The 16,818-nt window shown below is 43.4% G+C and overlaps 1 long non-coding RNA gene across 1 annotated transcript; it reads left to right on the forward strand.

Annotated features, from left to right (window-relative positions):
* The first annotated feature begins 1,418 nt into the window (after window positions 1–1,418).
* On the forward strand, window positions 1,419–16,517 carry LOC130272605 (uncharacterized). Its single transcript, XR_008843643.1, has 3 exons — window positions 1,419–1,546; window positions 12,847–12,910; window positions 16,431–16,517. It is a non-coding gene; the product is annotated as an uncharacterized LOC130272605 (long non-coding RNA).
* Window positions 16,518–16,818: the final 301 nt, after the last annotated feature.

The raw sequence follows: 16,818 nt of genomic DNA on the forward strand, positions 1-16,818 counted from the left end.
GACGTATGCATACGCCCTGCGTCCCCAAGAGGTTAAGCTAAAACCAGACGTCCAAGAAAAAGGTGCAAATCTTTTAAACATTTTTGCTTTTTCCAGTCCAGTGGTTAAATCTATTGACCAGTATGAGAGTAATCTACTGATCAAACTGCTAGGTGTGAACCCAGCCTTGGATTAGAGGCGTGTCCTATAAAAATGTCATATGTTGAACTGTAAAACTACCTCACTTGACACACTCTTTATGGTTTTACCTTTGAAATGTAGACAAGTATGATTCCTTTTCTCAGTGGGCCTGTACTAGTATCATACACCGCACATAGCAGCTTCTTTTGAGGCAGTTCTTTTAATTCCTTTGCATAAATACATATCATCTAAACATGAAACTAAGATATTAAAACCCAAACTGTATGAACTATTACACGGAATTAAAGTCTATTCTGATGCTCTAAAAGAATAAACACAAATTCACGGCTAAAGAATCAGAAGCAAAACAACCTGCTATTAAATATTACAAGTACCATCTGGTCTCTGAGTAGTGCTTTGCTGCTGCAGAGGAGGGAGACAAGGGACTGAAACATTCAGACATTACTGTTTTTTGAAGTGACAAACACTATTCATGTGAAAAGTAAGCAAATCTGCCTAGCGTTTGCCATCAATCTCACATTTGCAAACACCTCTGCTAAACCCAGTGGGAACTTAACCAGCATTTTCATGCAGACAGGAGAGAAAACGCAGAAAAATGATAAGCCCGCCCTTGCCTGCTGATTCTGAGCTATGGATTCACCAGCCTCTCAGACACATCCTACCGACAGCTATTTTTGGATCTTTTGCAGGAATATTTTGGTAGCTGATTCAAAGGATATCAGTGCTTGGGAAGAAGCTAATGAACCCAAACAACCCTAAAGCAACATCTACTGAGACAGAACTGCATTGATAGTGCACATGGGAACAAAATGAAATCTGTCTTCATGTCTCCTTGGATGTTAATCCAAAAGTGTTTCTCTGCTGTATCAAGTTACATTCTCGGGCTGTGGCTTTCAAACATTTCTCAGTTATAAAGGCTCATATTGTCCTGACAGTACGCAAACTAGGAACCTACTCACAGCAATGAACTGCCAGTGAGATTCAGCATTGCCAGCTGAGACTCCACTCTTACACAACTGTGTAGGTCTTTCCTCAGACATTTATACTGTATATCCCTGAGATACTTGTAACTGGAGTAAATGTTATGCTTTCCCCCATTCAAATAAATGAGACTGTAGGTTCCAAATTCTAATGGACCGTTTAGTAAAATATTGCTCATCTGTTGCTCGAAATGTTGGGGGTTGTAAGACACAATGCACTAAGTGGGAATGAGAAATTTTACAGCTAGCAGAAGTGGGTGCTTGAGACGGTGTAGGCCAAGCGCAGACTGATGCTGGGAAAGAAGTGTGCATTGTAATGTGGTGGCACAGTACAGGAGTTTTCATCCTGTACACCTGTCCGTCCTGTGTGGTGGCTACCCTTTCAGTGTTCCCCTGGGTCCACATCCCTCCTGAAGACTCTTACTGTAAGTGTTAAATGCTCTCATGTTATATGCTGGTTAATCTTTTAAAAGTGTTTGTCTCTTTAAAGGGGTTCTCCGGTGCTTACACATCTTATCCCCTATCCAAAGGATAGGGGATAAGATGCCTGATCGCGGGAGTCCCCCATTTGTAATCATTCCCTGGAGCGTGTTCGCTCCGGGTCTGATTACCGGCGACCGCAGGGCTGGCGGCGTGTGACATCAAGCCTCCGCCCCCATGTGATGTCACGCTCCGTCCCTCAATGTAAGCCTACGGGAAGGGGCGTGATAGCTATCACGCCCCCTCCAGTAAGCTTGCATTGAGGGGCGGAGCGTGATGTCACACGGGGCGGAGGCATGACGTCACACGCTGCCGGCCCTGCCGGCGCCAGTAATCAGACCCAGAGCGAACACGCTCCGGGGACTGATTACAAACGGGGTGCCCAGTGCATGATCCCGGGCGTCCCCAGCTGCGGGACTCCCGCGATCAGGCATCTTATCCCCTATCCATTGGATAGGGGATAAGATGTGTAAGCACCGGAGTACCCCTTTAAATATTGTTTCTAAGGCCTCTGTTCCAAGTGAACAGGTGACTTGTTGGTGACCTATGGGATTCCTCCAAATTGCTCCCATACATTTCTGGGAGGAGTCAGCTTAGTTCAGTTTAGTGCATGCTGTGGTATAGTCAAGTGAAGACCTGTGAGTTGTCTGTTATTCCTGAGGGAGACCAAGGCCTAAACACGCAGCCACGCAGCTACTACCAGTAACCCCTGAAGGTGAAAGTCAAAGCCTGGTGGTAAGCACAAATACAGGGGACCAGTCTAGTCAAGTAAGTCAAGTCTGTCAAGTTACTAAAGTCAGCGTGGGTTGCACAATTCCCAGCAAGTCAACAAGCTCCCTAAGGTTCACTGAGCATCTCCTTGGGCCTGAACTGAGCTATAAAGACTTTAAGATCTGTCTGCCTCAGTAGGGTGCTGTTGTTCCATAACCTTGCATCAGAGTGATTATATACCCTGCATCTGGCCCAGGAACCAGTGGCCATACCTGGGGTGATGTAGATGATAACCATGCCCTGGCATCACGAACATGTAGGGTTAATACCATCCGCCCTAAGTGTTAACCACATCTGTCCTTCCAACACCCTCACCACAGTAATAGTGAGCCACTCCATCGCAACGGAATCCTAGGAAAGTATAGGGAAGTGTGCATTGTAATAGTGAGACACTGCATCGCAACATAAGTGTATGGAACAGAGTACAGCTGTTAAAAGGCATGCATTTAAGTGTCATTGGAAGTGTGCAGGCATCCTTTGTATGCGGAGTCTGAAATTGGCTATGTGGCATAAATGGGCCTCAGCCTGTCCAACATTAGAGTCAAGACATATGAGACTGGCAGTGGTTTACCGTGCTGAGGTTGCTGAATTGCCATCCCAGATAGTCAACAGTAAAGAAAGGATGAGAGGCTGGCAAATGTATCTCTACTAGGAACCAAAAATAAGTTTAAGTTTAAAACCGATGTGTTAGTCACCCTTAATTGCATCACAACACAACAGCTGTTCTTTGTAACTTGTATTTCTACACAATTCTATTTCAAGGTTATATTTCACTTCTCAATCATCATTTAAACACAGGCCAAAAACAACACAGTATATGACTAAGGTGTACAGAGGTTTGTGTTTTCTGTTCTTAAGATTTCACTTGTTACAGCCTGGAGTAATTTCCCACCATTGTAAATTCCTGCTTTCACAATCTTGCTTTTCTCCAGCCAAATATTGGTTTTGTGTTAAGATTCCCATGGTAAGATGTGGATATGAATGTTAATTGATGTCATACTGGTACACTATAGTAATAATAACTTTCAGTTTGTGCTGGTTTTGTACTGTTTACTTAAATATCTGAAAATGATTTGAAGCCTTTTGGAGATCTTTTTATGTCTATATTTCCCAGCTAAATTGTGTCTCAAATTTTCCTTAAAGGAGTTATCTTATCAGTGTCTGAACACGGGAAATCCAACCGCTGGGACCCCCCACGATCTCCTGCACGGTGCCCCAATCTCTCTACTCTAGTGCATGAAGCCATTTCCACTCTGCAAGAAGACTGTTGTCCCCTGCACTAAGCATGGGACAACAGGCCCTCCCAATGTATCTCTATGGGAAAGGAGGAGATACAGGAACGCTATATCCCCGCCTCTTCTATAGAGATTTGTGGAGCTGGCATGTCGGTCACTGATTCTTACCATGGCCGACACAGCTCCTTCCCTGCAGAGAGCCAGGGTGCCATGCAGGAGATTGTGGGGGTCCCAGCAGTCAGACCTCCCATGATAAGACACTTATCATCTATCCTTTAAAGAGTACCTGTGATGATCTTGTAAAATTTTATAATCCTCCCAGTTCACTGCTCCCATCATGTTAAATCACCCCCTGCCTTTATTTTTATAATTTTTTAGTTTTCTACCTTGATAGTGCTCTGTATTTTCTGCTCAGTCTCAGTCAGATTGTTACGTTCTGTGCTCCGGCCAGACACGCTGGCCGTGAGCGCTCTCCTTCTCCCTTCTACTCCTCTTAACTCCACTCTCCACTGTCCCTTCTGTGCTCTCTCAGCACCAGCATGTGCGACGGAGTTCTAAGATTTAAAACGCCTGTATGCCCTAAATTATTGTTTCCACCTACACCTCACTTGTACGTTTCTGCACCTCTCTTCACTCCCTGCCAGATCTTTGTTGCCTAGTGCCTTAGTGAAAGTATATTCTGTGTTGCTCTGCCGTGTCCTGACCCTCTGCTACGTTCCTGACCTCGCTCCACTGCCGCCAGCATGACCTCCTGCTGCCCTGACCACGTCTTGCCTATCCCTCTTGTGCCTCGCATCACCTCTGCTGCCTGTGTGGTCGAGTCGTGCCAGGGATAGCGACCTGGGTGCCGCCTGCCGCAATGGCGGGCTCTGGTGAACACCTTAGACTCCGCTCCCTGACACGGCCCGCGTCCTCTGCCACACAGGTCCAGTGGATCCACTACCTCTGTGAGCTTCCTGACAACTGCCGTGAGTCTTTACAGTAAGATCCGGCCATGGATCCCGCTGAGGTACCACTGCCTGAAGTTTCGGATCTTCATCTTTGGTTCTACAGTTGTCAGCCATGATGCAACAGCTTCTAGCTATGCAGCAACAACAGCAGGAGCACCCACAACCGGCTCCTATCTCTCCACGTGTTCCTGCTGCTCCTCCCGGATCCAAGCTTGGTTTAACCTTACCACGAAGTATGATGGTGATCCAAAGTTGTGTAGAGACTTTGTGACTCAGTATTCCATGCATCTGGAGCTCTTGGCGGATCAGTTCCCGATGGAACGAGCTGAAGTGGCGTTTGTGGTCGGTCTTTTGTCCTGAAAAGCCCTGGTTTGGGCTACCCCTCTCTGGGATCGTAATGATCCGGCTACTTCTAACCTGCCGGCCTTCCTAGCAGAATTCCGCAGTGTATTTGAAGAACCCGCACGAGCCTCCTCTGCCGTGACGGCTCTTCTGAATCTCTGCCAAGGGAGTTCTTCCATTGGCAACTATGCCGTTCAATTCCGCACCCCTGCCTCTGAACTGGCTAGGAACGATGAGGCCTTGTGTGCTACATTTAAAAAAAGGACTGTCGAGTAGAATTAAGGATGCTCTCACTGCACGAGATCCTCTCTCTACCCTGTGTGAAATAATCCATTTAGCCTTCAGTATTGATGTGCGTTTTGCCGAGAGGCAGGAGGAGCTTCGTAGGGAATGAGAACCTGCCCGAACATGGCGATTTCCTCACTTGGCACCCATGTTCCAACGTCCACCTGAACAGTCTTCTTTGCCTCTTGCCTCTTAACGTAGCTGGAAAGATCCCGACAACACAATGAGAATTTTTGCCTATATTGTGCCAGTCCGGAGCACTTTCCGAAAGACTGTTCTATACGTCCATAGCTTCTGGGAAAACGCTCGCACCTAGGACACATGGGAGAGGCGTTCCTAGGTGTGAATACTACCTCTCCTCAATTGACCATTCCTGTTCAAGTCTATATTTCTGCCAAATCTTCATTCTTTGCTTCTGCATTTTTGGATTCTGGTTCTGCTGGTGACTTCATTGATGCTTCCTTGGTCCATTAACATCATCTTCCTGTGACTCGGCTTGCTAAGCCCTTGTATATATCTTCTGCTATTGGACAAAATCTTGACTTTAAGGTGCTATTCTGCACAGAGCCTCTCGTCATTCAAGTAGGAGTCTTGCACAAGGAAAAAATTGAGATCTAGGTGCTTCCACATTGTACCTCGGAGCTTCTTCTCAGTCTTCCCTGCCTTCAACGTCATTCTCCACAACTTGACTGGAAATCAGGTGCAATCACATGCTGGGGACTGTTTTGCCAAAATCACTGTCTTTTGCCAGTCCAGTCTAAAGCTGTCTCTTCTTTTCCTCCTATGCCTGGTCTGCCTTTCCCATATCAAGATTATTCAGATGTATTCTGTGAAAAGCAGGCCGAGACCCTTCCACCACATCGTCCTTACGAATGCCCCAATTGATTTACAGCCTGGAACTATGCCTCCACGAGGAAGAATCTATCCATTATCTGTTCCTGAGAAACAAGCCATGGCAAAATATATCCAAGAGAATCTCCAAAAGGGATTTATCCGTAAGTCCTCCTCTCCTGTCGGAGCAGGTTTCTTTGTGGGGAACAAGGATGGTTCACTCCGTCCTTGTATTTTAAGGGTCTTAACAAGATCACAATCAAAAATTGTTATTCCTCTGATCTCAGAATTTTTTGATCGTCTATGGGGTGCCAAGGTCTTCTCTAAGTTGGATTTGCGGGTAGCATATAACATTATTCGTATCCGTGAGGGAGACGAATGGAAAATGGCCTTTAATAACCGTAATGGACATTTTGAGTATCTCATGATGCCTTTCGGCCTCTGCAATGCTCCAGCCGTCTTTCAAGAATTTTTCAATGATATCTTCTGAGACCTTCTCTACACCTGTGTTGTCGTATATCTTGATGACATTTTGAGCTTCTCATCTAACTTAGAGGAGCATTGTTCACATGTTCATCTGGTTCTTCAGCACCTCCGGAAGAATCATCTTTACGCCAAATCGGAGAAATGCGTATTTGAGAGGTCTAGTCTTACATTTCTCGGTTACATTGTTTCTCATCAAGGCCTTCAGATGGATCCTGATAAACTAACTGCGGTATTGGATTGGCCTCGCCCTTCTGGCCTACGGGCAATTCAACGCATTTTTGGGATTTGCCAATTGTTATCGTCAGTTCATCCCACATTTCTCTTCCTTGGTTGCTCCGGTTGTGGCCCTCACTAAGAAGGACTCTAACCCCAAGACTTGGCTTTGAGAGGCCTTGGAGGTAAATGCTTCTTCCGTGGGAGCCAATGCCGTGCTAACTCAGAAAAACTCCAAGGGCAAGGTTGTAACCTGTGGATTCTTTTCCAGGAATTTCTCGCCTGCAGAGAGGAACTACTCTATTGGATATCGAAAACTCCTTGCAATTAAGCTTGCCTTGGAAGAGTGGCGACATTTGATAGAAGGTTCTTATCGGTCAGCATCTATTCTGACCACAAGAATCTCCTATGTCTCCATTCTGCTCAGCAATTGAACCCTTGCCAGGCTAGATGGTCTCTTTTCTTTTCCAGATTTAATTTGTTCATTAATTTCCGCCCTGCTAACAAGAACGTCAGAGCTGATGCTCTCTCCAGGCCCTACGATGTCGTAGGGATTGGACTCCATGCCAAGGCATATTATTCCTCTGGAACGATTAATTTCTGCAGCTCCTGCCAATCTTCAGCAAATTCCCCCTTGGAAATCCTTTGTGCCAGTTAAACTGAGATGTAAAGTCTTGAATTGGGAATATTCTTCTTTGCTGCCTGGTCATCCTGGAGTACAGAAGACTACTGAACTTATCTCCAGGCATTACTGGTGGCCGCACCATGAACGCAATGTCACCATTTTTCTCTGTTCCTGTGTAACCTGTACCCGTGACAAGACTCCTCGGCAGGAGTCTATTACAGCCTTTGCCATTCCGGAGACTCCTTGGTCTCATATTGCTATGGACTTCATTACCGATCTGCCACCTTCCCATAATAATACGGTCATCTGGGTGGTGGTCGATAGATTCTCCAAGATGGCTAATTTTATTCCATTACCAGGTCTGCCATCTGCTCCACAGCTGTCAAAACATTTCCTTCAACATATTTTTCGCCTACATGGCCTTCCGAATCACATCGTCTTGGATCGAGGAGTGCAATTTGTTTCCAAGTTTTGGCGTGTTCTCTGTTCCCGACTTGACATCCACTTGGACTTCTCCTCTGCCTACCACCCTCTGCCTACCACCCTCAGACCAATGGTCAAGTGGAGAGGGGAATCAAATCCTGGAAGGTTATCTCCATCATTTTGTTTCTGCCCGATTGGGTCGACCTTCTACCTTGGGCAGAATTTTGTTATGATGGACATCATCTTCGTTCTCCTTTACCTATTCCAATCTTCTGGCGTGCCGGCTGTTGATGAACTTGTTCGAGACTTCTCCTCCATCTGGCAAGAGATTCGGCATTCTCTGTCTCAAGCCTTTACTCGTATGAAAGTCCAGGAAGATAAGAAAAGAAGACCTCCTCCTTCTTTCTCTCCGAGTGATAAAGTTTGATTATCCTCCAGATACATCCGTTTCAAAATTCCCAGTTACAAGTTGGGTCCTCGTTTCCTGGGTCCGTTCGAGGTCTTTTGAATAATTAATCCAGTCTCTTATAAACTCCTATTGCCTTCTTCTTTAAATATTTCCAATTCTTTCCATGTATCTCTCCTCAAGCCTCTTGTCATCAACCGGTTCTTTTGAAAACATTTTCTTCCCATGCCTGTCTCTGGTTCTTCTGATGTCTATGAAGTCAAAGAGATTTTAGCCTCTAAGACCGTGAGAGGGAGACAATTCTTCTTGGTTGACTGGAAGGGATTTGGTCCAGAGGGAAGATCTTGGGAGCCGGAGGAGAACATCCTGGATGGAAACCTTCTCAGGCATTTTTTGAACCTCTAAAAGAAGGGGAGACCAAAGGGGGGGGGGGCAATGTCACATTCTGCGTTTCGGCCAGACACTGGCCGTGGGCGCTCTCCTTCTCCCTCCTCCTCCTCTGCCGGCGGGGCCGCGATTTGCATTGTGGGACATGCCTGCATGCAAATCCCAGCCTGTCACCTACCTCCGCTCTCCACTGTCTCTTCTGTACTCTCTCAGCACCGGCACGTGTGCCCCCACCTCCTAGGGCACTCGTGCGCTGGAACTCTAAGATTTAAAGGGCCAGTACGCCCTGAATTATTGTTTCCATCGGCACCTCCCTTATATGTTTCTGCACCTCCCTTCACTCCCTGCCGGATCTTTGTTGCCTTGTGCCTTAGTGAAAGTATATTCTGTGTTGCTCTGCCGTGTCCTGACCCTCTGCTACGTTCCTGACCTCGCCCCACTGACGCCAGCCCTTACCTCCTGCTGTGTTGACCACATCTTGCCTATCCCTCCAGTGCCTCGTATCACCTCAGCCGCCTGTGTGGTAGAGTCTTGCCAGGGGTAGTGACCTGGGTGCCGCCTGCCGCAGCAAGACCATCCCACTTTGCGGCAGGCTCTGGTGAAAACCACCAGCACCTTGGACTCCGCTCCCTGGCACGGCCCGCATCATCTGCCACACAGGTCCAGCGGATCCACTACCTCCTTGAGTGTCCTGTCAACTGCCGTGAGTCTTTACACAGATTCATAGATTGGGAAGGGGCATTCCCAAGCAGGCATGACATCATCTGAAGCCATACAGGGGAGAACTCCCTCCCTCACTCTGCTACACACAGCTCACAGCAGTTCAGTGTGAGATGAGCTATGATTGGCTAAGCCGGCACACATACCCCTCAGCAGTCCAGACTGCATTTTCTTATTTTGGACTTCTGCCAGGCCAGCAGGAATACAAAGTCTGTGTAAGAGATGGGGGGGGGGGGGGGGGGGGGGAATGTGCTCTGGACAAGTAGGGAGACACCTAGTGGCAGCTTTTTTAAACACAAATAAAACATAGAAAACTAAATTTTTTATAAACAAAGTACATTAGAAAGATTTTTTATTTAGCATAAGATGTGCAATAGCAACAATTTTTTTCATGACAGTGCCCTTTTAAGTATCCGGCCTATGTTGGCATTGAAGACACAGCCAATTGAAATTTTTGTCTTTTCATGCTACAGATTCTTTGTTGGATTGTAGTCTGGGGTTTTACCAGGTTAGCTCAGGACATTGAAATGCTTCTACAAAAACCACTCCAGTGTATCTTTAGCAGTATGTTTAGGGTTATTGTTCTGCTGGAAGGCAAGCCTCCATCTCAGGCTCAAATATCTGACAGACTGGAAAAAAGTTTCCCTCAAAAATTTCCCTTGTATTTAGTGAAATTCATCTTTTCTTCATTCCTGACCAGTTTTCCAGTCCATCCCAAGAAAAAGCATCCCCACATGCTGACATCACCATAGAGTTCTTGGGGTCATAGGAAGTGTTGAGTTTGCATTACACGTAGAGATTCCCATGATGGCTAGACAATTAAATTATCATCTCAGTTGTTTAGTAAACTCTAAATGTGTTTTCTTGTGTTTGTTTCGTAAGCAATGTTTTTTTTTTTCTTACCACTCTTCCAGAAAGCCCCATTCTGTGAAGTATGCAGAATAAAGTGGTCCAATAGACAGATAATTCGATCTCTGCTGTGGATCATTTTGCCTCCCTTGCAGTCATCATTGGTGTTTTTGTCGACTCTATAAGTGATTCCACCCTTGCTCGCTCTTTGAGGTTTCTACACAATGTGGAAAATATAGCCTGAATGGTGCGTGGTCATCGGGAAAGGGGTGTGGCAAGAAAAGGGTAATGCCCTGTTAGTTTGAAAGTTCCCAACAAATTTACTAATGTTCCCATATAAAATTTGGTGGACTTAAAGGGGTACTCCACCCCTAGACATCGTATCCCCTATCCCTTATAAAAAGAGAAAAAAATAACCCTAGGGAAAAGAATACTGTGGTAAAAATACCTATTGGGGAAAAAAAGAAACACAAAGAATACTACACTCCACTCTTAGTAAATAAGGCCATTATCTTTCTTCTGTGGATCAATACAAAAACAACAATACCCACATTTACATTATTCATTATTTTTCTACTTTGGAAAAACAGTCAAACATTTTAATGAAGTAAATCTTCTTACAATTGCCCTATTCTGACCCTTATAACTTTTTTAATTTTTCCGTATATGGATTGTATGAGGGCTCCTTTTTGGCCCACGATCTGTAGTTTATACCATACCATTCTTATTCTGAAGAGACATTTTGATCACTTTTATTCCATTTTTCGGGGATGTGATGTAACCCAAAATTTGGGAATTTGGTATTTTATTTTTGCAATCATTAGAGTGCATTCACTGAGCAATGCTATGCTGAGTCAGGCTCTATCAGCAAATCTCTGCAGGACCATTTTTTGTAACTATTAGGCTAAGTTTTGACTTGGTTTATTTTCTGGCCAAAAAAAAAGGCAAGAAAATATGCCAGAAAAAAATGTCTCTGCATTTTCCTGCATTTGGCGTTTTTTCTGCTGTTTTTGCTTTTCAGTGGAAATTGCATTTTTGGCCCCTTTAGCATTTTTTTCAAAATTTGTTGGGTACCCAGAAAATAAATGAATAAATAAAAAAAGGATGCAGTGGGATGGAAAACATTTTTTTTTAATGAAATTAATATTTTTTATAACAAAATTTGAATACATTTTTAAACAGGGACCAATTTATGTGAGCAGGCAGGGACCTAAAAATGTAGCAAACAATAATAAAAATGTATAAAAGGGCCATTTAATTGTAAAAATAATATATTTTTTATAATTAATTTTGTTAAAACTTTTTATTAGCAATGCGCATTTTTCTGCCCTCATAAGTGCATGCCACATACCTACATCTAAGTGGTGTACTATTTTGTACCTGTTAATCTGTTAAGGGCCTACATACTGTGAAAGTCCAGGCAAAAGTAATCACCAGCTGGTGTTTTACCCCAATGCTTTTTTAAGCGTACTGTAGAGCATTTTTCTGCCCTAATACGTTCAAACCACATACCTACATCTAAGTAGTGTACTATTTTGTACCTGTTAATCTGTCAAGAGCCTAGATACTGTGAAAGGACAGCCAAAAGTGCACACATGCTGCTGTTCTAGACAAATACTGTATTAAGCGTAGTGAAGCCTATTGTACTCCCCTCATATACACAATAAGTATGTCAGGCAGAGTAGTGCCAGGACGTGCACAGAGGTGTGGCAGAGGCCTAAATTCATCAGGCGCAGGCAGAGGTTGCAGCAGAGTAAGGGTGTGTGGCAGCCGGAGTCGCAGTGAGAGGTCTGAGCTTCCGGTGTCAGCTAGCAGTCGTGTCACGACCAGCAACCCAGCAGCCGTGATTGAACGGTTCACTCAGTCATCCACTTCATCCCAATTGACATCTGACACCCCCAGTCAACAGTTGGTGGGTTCCTCAGACTCAACTCTCAGTTGGCATGGCCCTCATGCGTTCAAGCCCCGGAAGAAGCCAGCCCTCTTGGCGAAACTTCGGGCAGTAAGAACTCATGACCTAACATCTCTATAACCACTGGGTATTTATGTGTAATACTATATTGTTCTATCACTTTATATGTAATCATTGTGTGCACTGGCACTGCTACTATGTAAACTACTACCATCTTAATTGTTAGTGGGTCCTTATTCTTGGTTCCAGTGTTACTGTATGCTGGCCTAGTCTCTCTACTCCTGTTTCTCAGGAATATTCTATTGTTGCACTTTTAAGTTAATATTTTGATAATCCTATGAAACACCTTTTTTCTTTTGTTTTCATTATCTACGTTAAGCGTGGGATTTAATACTTTTAAAGGGAATCTCTGTTTTGATTATTAGTATTTCAACCATTTGTTATGAAAATGTAAATATTTACCTATAGCAATTAATCATATTACTCCTCAGTTTATCACTAATGCCCCCCCCCAAATTAAAAATAATAAAATGTATTTTTTACTATATTTAATCCTCTATTTCTCTTCAAAATTCTAATGTATATGTAGTTGTGTTTATTGTCACCGATAAAAATTGTTTCAATGACATGGAAAGATCGTACATGAACTATATCAGGAAAATATCATAAAATGGTGTTAGAGGAAGAGCCGTAACGATGTTTAATGAAACCAACGGATACATATGATGATGTAATTGAAATGGTGATACAGCAGTTTTGGCACAATACAGATAGCAAAAATATAACTTATACCCTTTGCTATTCCGACAGATCATGCTGGGCAGCATTTCAGAAATATGGAAGAAAACATTCTATGTTGGACAGTGATTTATCGGTAAGTATTTTTTTATTTGTAAGTTATAAATTTTTTCTCCTTGCAAAATCCCTCACCTTCTCCTTCTCACTCCCTCTCACAAGTTATGCATTATCATTAAATTATACTTTAGATAATGAGGAGTTGGTGTACATGGGAACTATAGCATCTCCTTTGGCATGTCCAGCTTCAGTCAATGAGAAATCCTCAGAAGAAACAACTCAGGTTAACCCCTTAACGACGAAGGATGTATATTTACGTCCTCCGCCAGCTTCCGCGATATGCCGCGGGGTCACACGGTGTCCCGGCGGCATATCGGGTCGGTCCTGGCGGCCATCAACGGCCGGGACCCGCGGCTAATACAGGACATCACCGATCGCGGTGATGCCCTGTATTAACCCTTCAGACGCGGCGATAAAAGCTGACCGCCGCGTCTGAAGTGAAAGTAACCCGGCTGCTCAGTCGGGCAGGAGCAGTCAAGCACCGATAACACTGATCACAGACGTGTTAATACGCGCCAGTGATCAGCATAAGAGATCAGTGTGTGCAGTGTTATAGGTCCCTATGGGACCTATAACTCTGCAAAAAAAAAAAGTTAAAAAAATTGTTAATAAAGGTCATTTAACCCCTTCCCTAATAAAAGTTTGAATCACCCCCCTTTTCCCATAAAAAAAAATAAAACAGTGTAAATAAAAATAAACATATGTGGTATCGCCGCGTGCGTAAATATCCATACTGTAAAAATATATTGTTAATCAAACCGTACGGTAAATGGCGTACGCGCAAAAAAATTCCAAAGTCCAAAAAAGCGTATTTTTGGTCACTTTTTATACCATTAAAAATGAATAAAAAGTGATCAAAAAGTCCGATCAAAACAAAAATCGTACCTATAAAAACTTCAGATCACAGCGCAAAAAATGAGTACTCATACTGCCCTGTATGTGGAAAAATAAAAAAAGTTATAGGGGTCAGAAGAGGACATTTTTAAACGTATACATTTTCCTGCATGTAGTTATGATTTTTTCCAGAAGTACGACAAAATGAAAACTATATAAGTAGGGTATCATTTTAACCGTATGGACCTACAGAATAATGATAAGGTGTCATTTTTACCAATTTTTTTTTCGTTTTGCCGTGAATTTTTGGGTAAAATTACTAATGTCCCTGCAAAGTAGAATTGGTGACGCAAAAATAAGCCATAATATGGATTTTTAGGTGGAAAATTGAAAGGGTTATGATTTTCAAAAGGTAAGGAGGAAAAAACAAAAGTGCAAAAACTGAAAAACCCTGTGTCCTTAAAGGGGTAGTCCAGTGGTGAAAAACGTATCCCCTATCCTAAGGATAGGGGATAAGTTTGAGATCGCGGGGGGTCCGACCGCTGGGGCCCCCTGCGATCTCTCTGTACGGGGCCCCGGCTCTCGGCCCAGATAGCGGGTGTCGACCCCCGCACGAAGTGGCGGCCGACACGCCCCCTCAATACATCTCTATGGCAGAGCCGGAGATTGCCGAAGGCAGCGCTTCGGCTCTGCCATAGAGTTGTATTGAGGGGGCGTGTCGGCCGCCGCCTCGTGCGGAGGTCGACACGACCCCTTCCCGCGGGCTGTCGGGGCTCCGTACAGGAGATCGCAGGGGGCCCCAGCGGTCGGACCCCCCGCGATCTGCAACTTATCCCCTATCCTTAGGATAGGGGATAAGTTGCTCACCTCTGAGTCACCACTGGACTACTCCTTTAAGGGGTTAAAAGAAAATTAAAAACTCTTTAGTTTGTTTGAATTTTGAAAATATGTGTCAATGAAAAGTAGTGCAGTTGCCCATATCAACCTGTAAGATATTTCTTTCATTTGGAAAAGGATGTAAGAAAAATGAAATAAGCAATGTTATTGGTTGCTATGGTCATTTATTAAACTTTTTTACTTTTTTCCAAAGGATAGGGGATAAGATGCCTGTTCGCGGGGGTCCCGCTGCTGGGGACCCCTGTAATCTTTCACGCAGCATCCCATTGCCATCAGCCCCTGGAGCGAACATCTGTGGAGCTGTCTGATGACTGCCGATCACGGGGCCGGAGTATTGTGATGTCACGGCTCCACCCCGTGTGACGTCACGCTCTGCCCCCTCAATGCAAGCCTATGGGAGGGGGCGTGACAGCTTAACCCTAATTACATTTTTGGGTAGATTGCCTCTAAGGCAGACATGGGCAACCTTAAGCACTGCACATTTTTTGACATACATCCCCCATTATGTCTTGATCTGCAGCACCCAATGTTGCCTTTGCATGGTCAAAGGCCTCATAATTTAGAGGTCTAGAATTCTTAAAAAATATTTCCCTTCTTGTTATTATTTTTCTGTATTTCTGGTTCTATTTCACACTGTCTTTTACCTTCTCAACTTATCTCTAGCTCTTGTTCTTTCTCTTGCTCTTCCCCTTTCTTCTTCTCTCTCCTTCTTCCGTTTCTCTCTCTGTCTCTCTCTTTCTCTCTGTCTGTCTGTCTCTCTGTCTCTCTCTCTGTCTGTCTCTCTCTCTCTCCCTCAGAAATTAAGTAGAAAAAAATAATAGAGGTGTCGCTAAAACATAATATTTATTAGATACTTATTAAAAAAATTTACCAGATAGAAAAGGTGTATCCCAAAAATGGTGTGTAGGAATACAATAATACTGCCGTCCAGCAAATAGGGATATAGCTGATGTCTAGTTAATCCATAAGTCCACCACCCCTATAGCCGTATCAATCAATACAACCCTAATAGATATGCGGGAATGTATTAATACAACAAAAATGGGCTCAGTGTAGTTAGAGTTGCATAGTTAGAAGTACTCTCATGTAGTCACTGTGCACCATAATAATTCCAATAATTAATATAGCATGCGTTTCCCCAAGATAGTACAATACACATGATAAGCGTTCCCAATGCGTTTCTGTCCTTGTGTCAGTTAAAATGCACAGGGACTTCCTCAGGGGAACCTATTCAATTATTAGCTCAAAGGTAAAATAAAGAGCAACAATTATTAGAGAAGGGCAAGTTGGCCTTTTGCATTTATAAATATTCCACACAGGCCGGTGAAGTTGTCAGGGAAGGTGTGAGTGAGTTGTCGGTGAAGGTGTGAGGGAGTTTTTTTCAGAAGGTGTAGAGAGGAAGGAGTTTAGGCTCAACCAATATGTAGATTGTTATAAGGGAGGAGTGAGTTGTGACTTAGGTTTGATTGACAGGGCATGGAAGATGACTGTATATGTTGTAAAATACACAACATTCTATACACATAGATAGAGACTTAAATAAATCTATAAATATGCTAATAAAAATTTGTATTTTGTCCTGCTTCCGTGCAAGGCTAGTAGCACAATTGTCAAGCATCAATTTATCATTGGTTTTACTGTGGAATAAAAGCTAAAATAATGATTGCCCTAATATTTTATATGATGTATTTCATCAATTGTGCATTATATACTTTTGTATAATTTATGTATTCATTGTTTTGTGTAACTTTATGTATTAATTGTTTAAATGCTAATTTTAAATTAATGTATAATTATATCAATTTCAGAATATTGATTTAAGTATTCAAGAAACTCCAGGGGTTCAAAAAAAGTCTGTGAATGAGGCTTGTGCCCCTACTCCATCTGCAACTATGATCCCCCCTGGTAAGTATTTTTTGAATTTCTCTATTTCTTTATTTTTTTCTAAACTAATTGAATTTATGAAAATAATTATTAATTATTTTTGTTTAACCCCTTAAAGGACATCTGCAGTGCTGGGCAAAAAAACTTTTTTTACCTCATTTAATAGGTCTTTGAAAGACCTTTCCAACGATGTCTCCCCCATCAAAATTGGCCCAGTCGTTCTCCCGTTATCAGCACATGAATTACTGAGGACAAGTGAAAGAAAAACTACATCTCCCATCATGCCTTGTGCTTACTTCCTGTAAGCTGCTG

This window comes from Hyla sarda, chromosome 5 (assembly GCF_029499605.1).
Source record: "Hyla sarda isolate aHylSar1 chromosome 5, aHylSar1.hap1, whole genome shotgun sequence".
Taxonomy (NCBI): Eukaryota; Metazoa; Chordata; class Amphibia; order Anura; family Hylidae; genus Hyla; species Hyla sarda.